Source organism: Anomaloglossus baeobatrachus, chromosome 10 (assembly GCF_048569485.1).
Source record: "Anomaloglossus baeobatrachus isolate aAnoBae1 chromosome 10, aAnoBae1.hap1, whole genome shotgun sequence".
Lineage (NCBI taxonomy): Eukaryota > Metazoa > Chordata > Amphibia > Anura > Aromobatidae > Anomaloglossus > Anomaloglossus baeobatrachus.
The window spans coordinates 125,646,695-125,660,318 of NC_134362.1; the positions used below are offsets into that span (position 1 = coordinate 125,646,695).

General features: G+C 47.9%; 2 non-coding genes across 2 annotated transcripts; both read left to right on the top strand.

Moving 5' to 3' along the window:
• Positions 1-5,719: 5,719 nt before the first annotated feature.
• LOC142255503 (U2 spliceosomal RNA) lies at positions 5,720-5,917 on the top strand. Its single transcript, XR_012727429.1, has one exon. It is a non-coding gene; the product is annotated as a U2 spliceosomal RNA (small nuclear RNA).
• Positions 5,918-11,908: 5,991 nt separating this feature from the next.
• Positions 11,909-12,108, top strand: LOC142255502 (U2 spliceosomal RNA). The gene has a single exon (XR_012727428.1). It is a non-coding gene; the product is annotated as a U2 spliceosomal RNA (small nuclear RNA).
• The last annotated feature ends 1,516 nt before the right edge of the window (positions 12,109-13,624 follow it).

Sequence of the window (13,624 nt, forward strand, 5' to 3'; positions counted from 1 at the left end):
CGATTATCTCGAGAGTGCAAAGTAGCCAAATGAAACTTTTACTGGATTTCCACTTACTTTATCAAATCTCATCTCCACCACACAGGACAAGTTTGCATCTGTTATAGTTTTGGAGAAAATTGTGGTCATTTCATTTATGCGCGAATGTGTTCAGATTGCTTTTATATTGCATTTGGCACATGGTGACGATTATCTCGAGAGTGCAAAGTAGCCAAATGAAACTTTTACTGGATTTCCACTTACTTTATCAAATCTCATCTCCACCACACAGGACAAGTTTGCATCTGTTATAGTTTTGGAGAAAATTGTGGTCATTTCATTTATGCGCAAATGTGTTCAGATTGCTTTTATATTGCATTTGGCACATGGTGACGATTATCTCGAGAGTGCAAAGTAGCCAAATGAAACTTTTACTGGATTTCCATTTACTTTATCAAATCTCATCTCCACCACACAGGACAAGTTTGCATCTGTTATAGTTTTGGAGAAAATTGTGGTCATTTCATTTATGCGCGAATGTGTTCAGATTGCTTTTATATTGCATTTGGCACATGGTGACGATTATCTCGAGAGTGCAAAGTAGCCAAATGAAACTTTTACTGGATTTCCACTTACTTTATCAAATCTCATCTCCACCACACAGTACAAGTTTGCATCTGTTATAGTTTTGGAGAAAATTGTGGTCATTTCATTTATGCGCGAATGTGTTCAGATTGCTTAATATGAAGTACAGACTTGAATCATAGGGCCGTGCATGGACATAATAGACATAATTCTAGTAGGCAGGACAGGTAATAAGGAGCACAAGGGATATGCTAAAATGTGTTGTGTGACAAAACAGACACAGGAAAGGACAGGATAACAGGTGTAGGGACCAACAAGGTGAGACAAGGGGTATCAGGATAAGGTCAAGTAGGTATGAATGTAGTAATGGGGCAGGCATAGGGAATTGTATGTGAATCTGAATTACAATAAGTCACTAAGGAATGGAATATGTGCGTGTGTGCCTAATGTAAACTAATATTGTACTGGCAAAATTATAGATGGAAAGGGAGAAGGGGAGGGGGGAGAGGGGAGGCTGTAATTGACTACAAGGGTATGAGTTATGAGTGATCATAGGGATAGAGTTACATAAGTGTAAAAACCTATGGAGGACCGGATGTGTAAGCGCATACCTTATACAAACCTATAGAGTGCTGACGGGTGAGAGTGTGATGTTAGATATAAGACATCCTATAGTGAATAGTAAGCCGTAATCAAATGCAACAGGGATATTTCACATGACTATGGGAACCTGGAAGGTAAAGAAAGGGGAGAAAAAACTGTTAGACAAGGTAATCAGACATAAGGTAACCAGTTGATCAGACATGACAAACATGACAAATAAAAAACAAGGAAAAATGGAACTCCATACATAGTGGAGCCATATATAGTGTGAACACGAAAAAGAACCGGGCGTTAGAAAAAATGTGCACGGCCCAATGAATCAAGTCTGTTCTTCATATTCATGGTTTAAGCCCTTGGGTTCCAACGTGCCCAGAGTATATATCCAGAAAGATTCCCTTTCTTTGAGCGTCCTAATTTTATCGCCTCCTCATCTCCACTCAACTTGACCAACTCTGCTATGTCCCGTGCAGTATCTTGTTCTCAGTCTTCTCGCGGGCGGAGGAGGTGCGCTGCGCTCACCCACTGCTCGGGTCCGGCTGCTACTGCTACTGCTGCTCGGTGGTGGCTCGAGCGGTGGGCCGGATCCCGGGGCCTCGAGCGGCGCTCCTCGCCCGTAAGTGAAAAGGGGGTTTGATTGTGGGATTTGGATATTGTCTGTGATGCCACCCACGGTTGTGGTGAGATTAGTGACACCACCGCTGCCTGCTCTGGACGGGGATCCAGGGAGCGATGACAGGGAGCAGCTTGGATGTTATTTCTCCCCTCCGTGGGTAGGGGGTTGGTTGTCCCGGGGCCCGGTGATGGGGTAGGGATGGATGACAGGCGGGTTGCGGGGCCTGGTAAGGTGCAGGGTCGCAGGGGCAGCGCTGTGCCGCACGGCACGGTGGTACTCACTCAGCCAATGATGAGGGCACAGTTTTCGGTAAAACACACGGCTGGATGGACGGGTCCCACAGGCGGCTGCGGTGTTGTTTCTCCTGGCAAGTTGATGGTGACTGCCTTTCCCTGCACCTACGTAGTGTAACGGTTCCGATGGGTTCCCACCGGTAACCCGCTCCCCGTCTTGGATTTGAGCTGGAGGAGCCCCTTTTGCCCGCAGGCTCTGGCCCTGGAAACGGTAGCCTTGGCGGTGGCTGTGTCTCCCTTTCACGGTTGGACTGTTGCCTTCTGTTGGGACTTCGCTGCTGGGAAACCCAGGAGGTTCCCTTCGCTAATGGATTTGACAAATTCACGGCGACTCCTAGCCTTGTCAGGGTCCGTAAACCCCTGCCGGGTGGTGCTGGCTTCTCTTTGCATACCGGTCCAGTACCGCCGGGCCACCACCCGTCCACGGTCCTTACAGTCTGCTCCAATAGGCCACTCCTGCAGACGGTCACCACCGTCTGCCAACCTTTCTGTTCCGTCCGGGCCACACACCCGGACCAACTTTAGTCTGCTCTACTACCACTTCCTTGCTCTCACTTTCTCCTCCAAAGCTTATCTGACTGTTTTCCCGCCTCCAGGACTGTGAACTCCTCGGTGGGTGGAGACCAACCGCCTGGCTCCACCCCCTGGTGTGGACATCAGCCCCTGGAGGAAGGCAACAAGGGTTTTTGTCTGACTTTGGTGTGCCTGACCGGGAGTGTGGGGTGTGTTGGTGTTGTTCTCTGTGGCCCCTGGCTTGTCCAGGGCGCCACATTCCCCCTTGGTAAAATGCAGACCGCCCGCGGGTGCCCGTCCATCACCGGTTTTATTTTCACAAACTGGAAAAGATAAAACGGTAACACATTACAAATATTATAACATCTTCCCACATCGGGAGGTACTCTTACCTTAACGTTTTGTAACAGTAATGGCTTCCGCTCTCTCCCACCCAAGATACCTGGCCCTGATGCTGCCCCTTCCCTGATCTCTGCCTTCTTCCTTTCTCTTTCTGCAATCACCGGGCCCAGCGGTGTCGGCTCCCTATCCCAGTACGCTGCTGCTGCGAGCTCCGGCGCACGGGTCGGGCCCCGCGAGACCTTCTGGACACTGCCCACCGCTGGCGTTCTGGGTGGAAGGTCTCGCGGTGACTTGGCCTGGGGTGCTGCCTTGCAGCGGCAACCCGGCGCAACCTCAGCCGAGGTGTGGGGAATGGGCATAGGGGTCTTCCTCCGCTAGGCCTTCGGCACGGAGCGGTCTGTCGGCTCCGGCTCGGGGAGTTTCTCGGGGGATGCCTCCGGCTCAGGCTTCTGCACCTTCCAGGGCAGCTGAAGTACAGACTTGATTCATTAGGCCGTGCACATTTTTTCTAACGCCCGGTTCTTTTTTGTGTTCACACTATATGTGGTTCCACTATGTATGGAGTTCCATTCGTCCTTGTTTTTTATTTGTGATGTTTGTCATGTCTGATCAACTGGTTACAATAGTCACGTGAAATATCCCTGCTGCAATTGATTACGGCACACTATTCACTATAGGATGTCTCCATTGAAGCCCCATTACAGCCAATAATCACCCGCCAACCGCTGGAACTCGTTGCTCTAGATCATGTCAAATTCACACCAAGCAGGAATGGATACACGTATGCACTTACGATGGTGGACAACTACTCGAGATTTATGGTTGCGGTACAAGTCAAAGATCTAATGGCCCATACTGCAGCGAAGGTCTTCCAAGCACACTTATGCAGAAATCATGGCTACCCAGAGAGAGTCCTCACAGATCAAGGCCCTGCCTTTGAAGCCTCCTTTTTTATACACCCTAAAATCTGGCTTGCTTTAGAATAAACAACAACATCATAAAGGTATAGCAGTACCGTTTCAAAGTTTCGGTGTCCCAAGCAGCATTGCATCAGTCTCTGGAAGGTTCCTGGCAAATTGCACAGCTCGAAGGGCATGCTTTTGAACTCGCAGAGACCCATCGGGGTGGCAAAGGCGGTCTTCTCCCGGTCTGCCTCAGCAACGGACACTTGCCAATAGCGACTAGAGAGATCAAGGGAAGAAAAATAATTTGCAGTTCTCAATGCAGCTAGCTATTCCTCAATACAGGGGAGTGGTGCTGTCCTTCTTCTTTAACAGGACCAACGGAGCTGCCCAGAGGCTACAACTGTCACGGATAACCCCAGCCTCCATCATGTTGCTCAACATGTCCTTTGTACACTGGTAATGTGCAGGTAGTATTGGCTTATATCTCTCTTTGATGGGTGGGTGTGCACTTGTGGGGATGTAGTGTTTGACCCCTTTTATTCTTCAAAAGTCTAGCGGATGTTTGCTGAAGACTTGCTCGTATTCTTGCACTAGCCTGTAGACCCCCTTCTTGTGATGTGAAGGTGTGGAGTCAGTGCCTACGTGTAATTCCTTACACCACTCCTCTGGCTGACTTGGTGAGCTGTCACTGAATGGGTGGGCTGAAGCAATGGTGGATGCTGCTGTTTGGACGGCATGTGTAGCTACTGTGAACAGCTTATCAATGGTGGCAAATCGGGGCAGCTTAATCTCTTGCTCTCCGCAGTTCAACACTCTCATGGGCACTCTTCCCTTCCGTATTAATGAATAAAACTATGATGTAAATAGCATATAGATGCCCCACAAATGCAGATAAAGGTAGGTTATGGGAAAAGGGGGAAGAGAGAAACAGGAAAATAGTGGAATAAAGTATACCTTCCAGGTGGGAGAGGAAATGGCAGCACAGCCAGTGGAGGTGAAGCAAGGGGAGCCTGCAACTAAAGAGTTGAGAGCGTTATCACATGGTGACTGAGCCTGATTGTAACGGGAGCATAGAGGTGCCGATCCTGTCTTACCTGCGTTGGTGTAGAAGTGGGTGTCCTGTGGTGGAGTCAGCTGTGTGCAGTGGTGGCCGTGGGTTCTTTTATGTGCGACCGTAGTAATAGCTGCGCACACTTCCTGTATGGGAGTGGGAGTGGAATGCAGTGAGGCTAATGGAACGCACGCCTGCGCCTGCGCATTTGTGTTTAACGTCGCGCATGTGCAGAACGGAGAAAAGGCTGCGCTCACTTCCTAATGAAAGGGAGTGAGACGCAGCTTGGAAGGGAAGGGAAAAGATTAGGGTTTGGGGATGATGAAAGGGCTTTCTACGGGTAAGAATGGCAAAGGGTGGCAGTGACGGAAAGTCAGGCAGCCTGTCCTGTCCTGTCCGTCCGTCTTTTTGTATCATGAATTGGAAAGACTGCAAGGGGGAGGGGAGGTGCTTGTGCCCAAAAGGAGGAGTTATTCAGATTCATTGCAGTGGGCGGCGGCTGACAAAAGCACCATTCTGCTTGTTTTTGCTCTGCAAAACAGCCTTTTCAAGGGTTGGCTTGGGTGACAAAATGTCTTCTGTAGGCGTGGGTTTGTCTCCCTCTCCCTAAGATGTGTCCGGTATAGGCCAGGGTGCCACTCAAGGCCGTTACCAATTCGGGTTATAGCTTCTCGGCCTTTTGGCTAAGATCAAGTGTAGTTTCGGAGGACGCTACCTTGGTTGGTACTGGAAGGTGCCTGGGATTGTACGACTGCCGGCCTTGGGGGAGTGTGTGTGCCTTCTGATGACACATAGCCCTCTTGTGCCTGGACGGTTCCCAGGCAATGGGAGGCGATTACCTTTGTTATTTTGAAGTCCTACTGATAAACAGAAAAAAAAAAAAATCTGTTCTTAGTTTAATATCTGATACGTCCCCTATCTGGGGACCATATATTAAATGGATTTTTAGAACAAGGAGATGGAATAAATCCTGCTCTGTCCAATCCACGCATTGACCTGATATTGCAGTACCTCCAGGACCGGTGCACCCCTTCTTAACCCAGTTTCCAAAAGCAGAACTCAATTCACCTGATTCAAATGAGCCCCATTAGTGAATTGAAAGAAAGCAAAAAACTTTATATGCACCTCAATTTGGCCAATTCACTTTTCACACTTTCACCCTTTTTTTTATCTTTCACACCTTTTATTTGCTTTATTCATCCAAAAGCTGCGCCAGGTGTTAGAAGATGCAGATTTGGCATCAGGTGCTGTCTATCAGATTCCACTCCAATTAAAGGTTCCATGTTTATTCCTACCATGCATTGTTTTTCGGTGTTTTCTTTGAGCAATGATGATGTCTTTAGTGATCTGTTGGCTCCCTCTCCTGGAGGAAGAGTTTGCTTGCTCTTGGACTTTCAAAAAGAGAGGTCATGATAGACATTTAGCTTCTGAGCCCAATTGGGGACAGTCATGGGTGATGAATGTTTTGCAACCATGGCACATGGTGACGATTATCTCGAGAGTGCAAAGTAGCCAAATTAAACTTTTACTGGATTTCCACTTACTTTATCAAATCTCATCTCCACCACACAGGACAAGTTTGCATCTGTTATAGTTTTGGAGAAAATTGTGGTCATTTCATTTATGCGCAAATGTGTTCAGATTGCTTTTATATTGCATTTGGCACATGGTGACGATTATCTCGAGAGTGCAAAGTAGCCAAATGAAACTTTTACTGGATTTCCATTTACTTTATCAAATCTCATCTCCACCACACAGGACAAGTTTGCATCTGTTATAGTTTTGGAGAAAATTGTGGTAATTTCATTTATGCACGAATGTGTTCAGATTGCTTTTATATTGCATTTGGCACATGGTGACGATTATCTCGAGAGTGCAAAGTGGCCAAATGAAACTTTTACTGGATTTCCACTTACTTTATCAAATCTCATCTCCACCACACAGGACAAGTTTGCATCTGTTATAGTTTTGGAGAAAATTGTGGTCATTTCATTTATGCGCGAATGTGTTCAGATTGCTTAATATGAAGTACAGACTTGAATCATAGGGCCGTGCATGGACATAATAGACATAATTCTAGTAGGCAGGACAGGTAATAAGGAGCACAAGGGATATGCTAAAATGTGTTGTGTGACAAGACAGACACAGGAAAGGACAGGATAACAGGTGTAGGGACCAACAAGGTGAGACAAGGGGTATCAGGATAAGGTCAAGTAGGTATGAATGTAGTAATGGGGCAGGCATAGGGAATTGTATGTGAATCTGAATTACAATAAGTCACTAAGGAATGGAATATGTGAGTGTGTGCCTAATGTAAACTAATATTGTACTGGCAAAATTATAGATGGAAAGGTAGAAGGGGAGGGGGGAGAGGGGAGGCTGTAATTGACTACAAGGGTATGAGTTATGAGTGATCATAGGGATAGAGTTACATAAGTGTAAAAACCTATGGAGGACCGGATGTGTAAGCGCATACCTTATACAAACCTATAGAGTGCTGACGGGTGAGAGTGTGATGTTAGATATAAGACATCCTATAGTGAATAGTAAGCCGTAATCAAGTGCAACAGGGATATTTCACATGACTATGGGAACCTGGAAGGTAAAGAAAGGGGAGAAAAAACTGTTAGACAAGGTAATCAGACATAAGGTAACCAGTTGATCAGACATGACAAACATGACAAATAAAAAACAAGGAAAAATGGAACTCCATACATAGTGGAGCCATATATAGTGTGAACACGAAAAAGAACCGGGCGTTAGAAAAAATGTGCACGGCCCAATGAATCAAGTCTGTTCTTCATATTCATGGTTTAAGCCCTTGGGTTCCAACGTGCCCAGAGTATATATCCAGAAAGATTCCCTTTCTTTGAGCGTCCTAATTTTATCGCCTCCTCATCTCCACTCAACTTGACCAACTCTGCTATGTCCCGTGCAGTATCTTGTTCTCAGTCTTCTCGCGGGCGGAGGAGGTGCGCTGCGCTCACCCACTGCTCGGGTCCGGCTGCTACTGCTACTGCTGCTCGGTGGTGGCTCGAGCGGTGGGCCGGATCCCGGGGCCTCGAGCGGCGCTCCTCGCCCGTAAGTGAAAAGGGGGTTTGATTGTGGGATTTGGATATTGTCTGTGATGTCACCCACGGTTGTGGTGAGATTAGTGACACCACCGCTGCCTGCTCTGGACGGGGATCCAGGGAGTGATGACAGGGAGCAGCTTGGATGTTATTTCTCCCCTCCGTGGGTAGGGGGTTGGTTGTCCCGGGGCCCGGTGATGGGGTAGGGATGGATGACAGGCGGGTTGCGGGGCCTGGTAAGGTGCAGGGTTGCAGGGGCAGCGCTGTGCCGCACGGCACGGTGGTACTCACTCAGCCAATGAATAGGGCACAGTTTTCGGTAAAACACACGGCTGGATGGACGGGTCCCACAGGCGGCTGCGGTGTTGTTTCTCCTGGCAAGTTGATGGTGACTGCCTTTCCCTGCACCTACGTAGTGTAACGGTTCCGATGGGTTCCCACCGGTAACCCGCTCCCCGTCTTGGATTTGAGCTGGAGGAGCCCCTTTTGCCTGCAGGCTCTGGCCCTGGAAACGGTAGCCTTGGCGGTGGCTGTGTCTCCCTTTCACGGTTGGACTGTTGCCTTCTGTTGGGACTTCGCTGCTGGGAAACCCAGGAGGTTCCCTTCGCTAATGGATTTGACAAATTCACGGCGACTCCTAGCCTTCTCAGGGTCCGTAAACCCCTGCCGGGTGGTGCTGGCTTCTCTTTGCATACCGGTCCAGTACCGCCGGGCTACCACCCGTCCACGGTCCTTACAGTCTGCTCCAATAGGCCACTCCTGCAGACGGTCACCACCGTCTGCCAACCTTTCTGTTCCGTCCGGGCCACACACCCGGACCAACTTTAGTCTGCTCTACTACCACTTCCTTGCTCTCACTTTCTCCTCCAAAGCTTATCTGACTGTTTTCCCGCCTCCAGGACTGTGAACTCCTCGGTGGGTGGAGACCAACCGCCTGGCTCCACCCCCTGGTGTGGACATCAGCCCCTGGAGGAAGGCAACAAGGGTTTTTGTCTGACTTTGGTGTGCCTGACCGGGAGTGTGGGGTGTGTTGGTGTTGTTCTCTGTGGCCCCTGGCTTGTCCAGGGCGCCACATTCCCCCTTGGTAAAATGCAGACCGCCCGCGGGTGCCCGTCCATCACCGGTTTTATTTTCACAAACTGGAAAAGATAAAACGGTAACACATTACAAATATTATAACATCTTCCCACATCGGGAGGTACTCTTACCTTAACGTTTTGTAACAGTAATGGCTTCCGCTCTCTCCCACCCAAGATACCTGGCCCTGATGCTGCCCCTTCCCTGATCTCTGCCTTCTTCCTTTCTCTTTCTGCAATCACCGGGCCCAGCGGTGTCGGCTCCCTATCCCAGTACGCTGCTGCTGCGAGCTCCGGCGCACGGGTCGGGCCCCGCGAGACCTTCTGGACACTGCCCACCGCTGGCGTTCTGGGTGGAAGGTCTCGCGGTGACTTGGCCTGGGGTGCTGCCTTGCAGCGGCAACCCGGCGCAACCTCAGCCGAGGTGTGGGGAATGGGCATAGGGGTTTTCCTCCGCTAGGCCTTCGGCACGGAGCGGTCTGTCGGCTCCGGCTCGGGGAGTTTCTCGGGGGATGCCTCCGGCTCAGGCTTCTGCACCTTCCAGGGCAGCTGAAGTACAGACTTGATTCATTAGGCCGTGCACATTTTTTCTAACGCCCGGTTCTTTTTTGTGTTCACACTATATGTGGTTCCACTATGTATGGAGTTCCATTCGTCCTTGTTTTTTATTTGTGATGTTTGTCATGTCTGATCAACTGGTTACAATAGTCACGTGAAATATCCCTGCTGCAATTGATTACGGCACACTATTCACTATAGGATGTCTCCATTGAAGCCCCATTACAGCCAATAATCACCCGCCAACCGCTGGAACTCGTTGCTCTAGATCATGTCAAATTCACACCAAGCAGGAATGGATACACGTATGCACTTACGATGGTGGACAACTACTCGAGATTTATGGTTGCGGTACAAGTCAAAGATCTAATGGCCCATACTGCAGCGAAGGTCTTCCAAGCACACTTATGCAGAAATCATGGCTACCCAGAGAGAGTCCTCACAGATCAAGGCCCTGCCTTTGAAGCCTCCTTTTTTATACACCCTTAAATTTGGCTTGCTTTAGAATAAACAACAACATCATAAAGGTATAGCAGTACCGTTTCAAAGTTTCGGTGTCCCAAGCAGCATTGCATCAGTCTCTGGAAGGTTCCTGGCAAATTGCACAGCTCGAAGGGCATGCTTTTGAACTCGCAGAGACCCATCGGGGTGGCAAAGGCGGTCTTCTCCCGGTCTGCCTCAGCAACGGACACTTGCCAATAGCGACTAGAGAGATCAAGGGAAGAAAAATAATTTGCAGTTCTCAATGCAGCTAGCTATTCCTCAATACAGGGGAGTGGTGCTGTCCTTCTTCTTTAACAGGACCAACGGAGCTGCCCAGAGGCTACAACTGTCACGGATAACCCCAGCCTCCATCATGTTGCTCAACATGTCCTTTGTACACTGGTAATGTGCAGGTAGTATTGGCTTATATCTCTCTTTGATGGGTGGGTGTGCACTTGTGGGGATGTAGTGTTTGACCCCTTTTATTCTTCAAAAGTCTAGCGGATGTTTGCTGAAGACTTGCTCGTATTCTTGCACTAGCCTGTAGACCCCCTTCTTGTGATGTGAAGGTGTGGAGTCAGTGCCTACGTGTAATTCCTTACACCACTCCTCTGGCTGACTTGGTGAGCTGTCACTGAATGGGTGGGCTGAAGCAATGGTGGATGCTGCTGTTTGGATGGCATGTGTAGCTACTGTGAACAGCTTATCAATGGTGGCAAATCGGGGCAGCTTAATCTCTTGCTCTCCGCAGTTCAACACTCTCATGGGCACTCTTCCCTTCCGTATTAATGAATAAAACTATGATGTAAATAGCATATAGATGCCCCACAAATGCAGATAAAGGTAGGTTATGGGAAAAGGGGGAAGAGAGAAACAGGAAAATAGTGGAATAAAGTATACCTTCCAGGTGGGAGAGGAAATGGCAGCACAGCCAGTGGAGGTGAAGCAAGGGGAGCCTGCAACTAAAGAGTTGAGAGCGTTATCACATGGTGACTGAGCCTGATTGTAACGGGAGCATAGAGGTGCCGATCCTGTCTTACCTGCGTTGGTGTAGAAGTGGGTGTCCTGTGGTGGAGTCAGCTGTGTGCAGTGGTGGCCGTGGGTTCTTTTATGTGCGACCGTAGTAATAGCTGCGCCCACTTCCTGTATGGGAGTGGGAGTGGAATGCAGTGAGGCTAATGGAACGCACGCCTGCGCCTGCGCATTTGTGTTTAACGTCGCGCATGTGCAGAACGGAGAAAAGGCTGCGCTCACTTCCTAATGAAAGGGAGTGAGACGCAGCTTGGAAGGGAAGGGAAAAGATTAGGGTTTGGGGATGATGAAAGGGCTTTCTACGGGTAAGGATGGCAAAGGGTGGCAGTGACGGAAAGTCAGGCAGCCTGTCCTGTCCTGTCCTGTCCGTCCGTCTTTTTGTATCATGAATTGGAAAGACTGCAAGGGGGAGGGGAGGTGCTTGTGCCCAAAAGGAGGAGTTATTCAGATTCATTGCAGTGGGCGGCGGCTGACAAAAGCACCATTCTGCTTGTTTTTGCTCTGCAAAACAGCCTTTTCAAGGGTTGGCTTGGGTGACAAAATGTCTTCTGTAGGCGTGGGTTTGTCTCCCTCTCCCTAAGATGTGTCCGGTATAGGCCAGGGTGCCACTCAAGGCCGTTACCAATTCGGGTTATAGCTTCTCGGCCTTTTGGCTAAGATCAAGTGTAGTTTCGGAGGACGCTACCTTGGTTGGTACTGGAAGGTGCCTGGGATTGTACGACTGCCGGCCTTGGGGGAGTGTGTGTGCCTTCTGATGACACATAGCCCTCTTGTGCCTGGACGGTTCCCAGGCAATGGGAGGCGATCACCTTTGTTATTTTGAAGTCCTACTGATAAACAGAAAAAAAAAAAAAATCTGTTCTTAGTTTAATATCTGATACGTCCCCTATCTGGGGACCATATATTAAATGGATTTTTAGAACAAGGAGATGGAATAAATCCTGCTCTGTCCAATCCACGCATTGACCTGATATTGCAGTACCTCCAGGACCGGTGCACCCCTTCTTAACCCAGTTTCCAAAAGCAGAACTCAATTCACCTGATTCAAATGAGCCCCATTAGTGAATTGAAAGAAAGCAAAAAACTTTATATGCACCTCAATTTGGCCAATTCACTTTTCACACTTTCACCCTTTTTTTTATCTTTCACACCTTTTATTTGCTTTATTCATCCAAAAGCTGCGCCAGGTGTTAGAAGATGCAGATTTGGCATCAGGTGCTGTCTATCAGATTCCACTCCAATTAAAGGTTCCATGTTTATTCCTACCATGCATTGTTTTTCGGTGTTTTCTTTGAGCAATGATGATGTCTTTAGTGATCTGTTGGCTCCCTCTCCTGGAGGAAGAGTTTGCTTGCTCTTGGACTTTCAAAAATAGAGGTCATGATAGACATTTAGCTTCTGAGCCCAATTGGGGACAGTCATGGGTGATGAATGTTTTGCAACCATGGCACATGGTGACGATTATCTCGAGAGTGCAAAGTAGCCAAATGAAACTTTTACTGGATTTCCACTTACTTTATCAAATCTCATCTCCACCACACAGGACAAGTTTGCATCTGTTATAGTTTTGGAGAAAATTGTGGTCATTTCATTTATGCGCGAATGTGTTCAGATTGCTTTTATATTGCATTTGGCACATGGTGACGATTATCTCGAGAGTGCAAAGTGGCCAAATGAAACTTTTACTGGATTTCCACTTACTTTATCAAATCTCATCTCCACCACACAGGACAAGTTTGCATCTGTTATAGTTTTGGAGAAAATTGTGGTCATTTCATTTATGCGCGAATGTGTTCAGATTGCTTAATATGAAGTACAGACTTGAATCATAGGGCCGTGCATGGACATAATAGACATAATTCTAGTAGGCAGGACAGGTAATAAGGAGCACAAGAGATATGCTAAAATGTGTTGTGTGACAAGACAGACACAGGAAAGGACAGGATAACAGGTGTAGGGACCAACAAGGTGAGACAAGGGGTATCAGGATAAGGTCAAGTAGGTATGAATGTAGTAATGGGGCAGGCATAGGGAATTGTATGTGAATCTGAATTACAATAAGTCACTAAGGAATGGAATATGTGAGTGTGTGCCTAATGTAAACTAATATTGTACTGGCAAAATTATAGATGGAAAGGGAGAAGGGGAGGGGGGAGAGGGGAGGCTGTAATTGACTACAAGGGTATGAGTTATGAGTGATCATAGGGATAGAGTTACATAAGTGTAAAAACCTATGGAGGACCGGATGTGTAAGCGCATACCTTATACAAACCTATAGAGTGCTGACGGGTGAGAGTGTGATGTTAGATATAAGACATCCTATAGTGAATAGTAAGCCGTAATCAAGTGCAACAGGGATATTTCACATGACTATGGGAACCTGGAAGGTAAAGAAAGGGGAGAAAAAACTGTTAGACGAGGTAATCAGACATAAGGTAACCAGTTGATCAGACATGACAAACATGACAAATAAAAAACAAGGAAAAATGGAACTCCATACATAGTGGAGCCATATATAGT